Below are 2899 nucleotides of genomic sequence, written 5' to 3' on the forward strand. Positions count from 1 at the left end.
CAAAATCTCAAGGACAAAGGTGTTCTTAAGAACCCTCGGAAAAGACCATAATGACCCTCAAATGGATACCAAAATGGTAGCTGTGGGTTCTTGCGACATTTTTGAGAAACACCCTTGAAATGGTGACTTATTTGGCCAAACAATAAAAACTACAAAGTCATTTCTAAAGGTCCTTTGTATGGACTGTGGGAGAAAACCGGAGTACTCTGATAAAATCCACACAAGCATGGGGAGAGAACCACAGACCCCAAAACAGAGGCGGATGCGCTAACCACTTACTCACTGAGACAACTGCATATTATTCTCTCATCTGCACGGCCGTTTATTTTCCTGCTTAAATTGGCAAGGAGATTTTTTTTTTTTAATGATAAACAATCTCACTCACCACCCGTAATATGAAGTACACCCCCTTAATCTAAAAATAGAAATGATAATTACAGCTGCGAACAGCAAGGAATGGGCCTTCACACATGCCTGACGGGAACACGTGAAAAAGGTGCAATGCGACTCCGTGCCAGTTTGAAAGAAATCGCAGCTGAGTCATCAAGCACTGCTTTCATGCTCTGTCCAAAAACTCAAATTGTTTCCCCGTTCTGTCTCATTTATGTGCTTTCAATTTGGTATCAATGGGACAAAATCTCAAGGACAAAGGTGTTCTTAAGAACCCTCGGAAAAGACCATAATGACCCTCAAATGGATACCAAAATGGTAGCTGTGGGTTCTTGCGACATTTTTGAGAAACACCCTTGAAATGGTGACTTATTTGGCCAAACAATAAAAACTACAAAGTCATTTCTAAAGGTCCTTTGCACCGCATCGGCCCCGGCAATGCTCTTTTTTGATGTACTCGGGAAAAAAAGGAATTACCTTCGAGCTAGGTCACTTGGACCAACCATCAGGAATGCACTAGAGGGCTGCACCTCATGTATGTTGCACTTTCCTCCCACTTGTGATGATTCATGAAGACAGCATACAAAACATTGTCAAGTCACGGCCGGCCAGGTTTTCAAAGCAAGCCGGGGCCAAACTAGGGCTTCCCCGCCAGGACATTTAGGAGTTGCCGAGCTAAAGGAGCGGGAGAGAGGACATTACCATCGACCTCCTACCGCTCACTGGAGACAGGTAAAAGGTCAGTCAGGATGTAAAGCTTGTCATAACTGCTTTTCTCAGCAAGCATTTTGACAAAAGTGTCAATATTAGGAGAGTTTCAGTATGTATATTTTGTTGTATATATTTGGGGGTCCAAGTTTGGATACATAATGAACTGTGAACATGTGATCCGAAACTTGGTGAAGCAGCATGTGGTACACCGCACGTTTGTGATCAAAAGGCACCTTATGTTGGGTCCAAGTGTGACACTGGCTACCATGTTAGTCTCTTGTTTAAGTCATTGTGAGCGTCTACACTGGACAATCTCTCAATTTTCTTGCAACATTTGCTAACCTATATGTATTCTTTGTGAATGACATTTACAATTAAGTACGCATTTGTCACCGATGCGAAATTCAAGATCAGTCAGCTTTATATTTGGAAGTGTAATTGTCACGCAGCCATCCGAGGGCAACAGCCGCACTTTTACGTTCAATGACAGCGACGTGTTTCTAAAAATAACGTAAAGCTATATTGTTGCTCGCGCTTCTCCTCTGTGAGTTACAGCATTTTTACTTGGCCATTAAAAACTTCTCCTTCTCCATACACTGTTTTTTCTATGACCCGGAATGACGCATTTCGGGTCTGAAAGGAAAGCTGAATGGCATCCTAATGGCAGCCGAGTAAATGAATTAAATGGCTCCTTCTCCGGCGCTGTGCTTTGAAGGGCTTTCAATCAGAGCAACAAGAGCTGATAGTCAGTGTGTCAGTAAAACGTTGTTTGAAGTTTGACCCTTGTGATAGTGCCCCATGGTGGATCTGATGCAAGCATTTAGCTACAAAGCTTTGATCTGCAGTCAGGTAATTGCATCTGCATTGCACAATCCTGGTCTAAGGAATGGCGATGAAGCGCTGCCTTCCTGAATGAAAATACAATACTATCACGCTCTTTTATTAACTTGCATACGGGAGCTCATGTTATACGGTGCACATTCATTTTACAAGTTTGAAAGAAATTACTTGAATTGTTTGGAATCTATGGCTTCCTCAGGTGCATCGACAGCCCCGTATAACTGTCAACCTACCTTCGCTGTTAATTGCGCCACGATTGTTATTTGGCATTCAGATGTAATCCGTAGTATCTGCATGAGTGACTTTGGGCTCAGCCGCGGTTTATTTTCGATAAAGCCGCGACTCTGAGGAGCGAGGCAACAATAGAAAATAAATGTTAAAGCTGAAAGCAAAACTGGCTGTAATCTACCTTTGGGAGGGGAGATTATACGTGCGGCACATCAAGCAGAGCAAATTCAACATAAAAACGCAATGAAAGCGGCCGGCTTCATTTCGGCTCTAAACTCGGCGGATAGGTTAGCTGCTGGCAGCCACTTCACAGAGATCAGTTTGGTGTGCAGAAGTGCAGAGTATCGGTTTGACTGTGAACTGTTGGTCAAAATCACAAAAGGCATTTTTATTTCAATAAACACTGTGATTCTTTCGCCATTTCAAAATGGATTACCCCAGTTACATTGCTCTGACTTTCAATGACAGCAAAAGCATGTCAAAGTGGGTCACGGGAAGGCCCAAAATCTGATTGACTCGGTACTGCCCCTTGAACTTCACTTCAGGGCTGTCGGTGACCTACATGTAAACCAATTTCACTGGAAAAGTGTCCACATTGAAAACAGAGATTTTCCTCTAACCATGAGATGACGTGCAGAAAACCACAGTGAACCTGCAAGAGGTCGCGGTGTCCCAGATTCGGTAAAAACACAGCTTGCTAGCTTGAATTATTTTTTTTGGGGGGGGGGGG

General features: G+C 43.3%; 1 protein-coding gene across 1 annotated transcript in view; it reads left to right on the plus strand.

The window, feature by feature from the left end:
- The first annotated feature begins 1003 nt into the window (after positions 1–1003).
- gabrg2 (gamma-aminobutyric acid type A receptor subunit gamma2) overlaps positions 1004–2899 on the plus strand; it is a 39095-nt gene continuing 37199 nt past the window's right edge. The window contains exon 1 of the mRNA XM_019873439.1: positions 1004–1129. The gene's annotated coding sequence lies outside the window, so the exon portion shown is untranslated. The remainder of the gene's footprint in view (positions 1130–2899) is intronic.

Source organism: Hippocampus comes, unplaced genomic scaffold (genome assembly GCF_001891065.2).
Source record: "Hippocampus comes isolate QL1 unplaced genomic scaffold, H_comes_QL1_v1.1 scaffold59, whole genome shotgun sequence".
NCBI classification, from domain to species: Eukaryota; Metazoa; Chordata; class Actinopteri; order Syngnathiformes; family Syngnathidae; genus Hippocampus; species Hippocampus comes.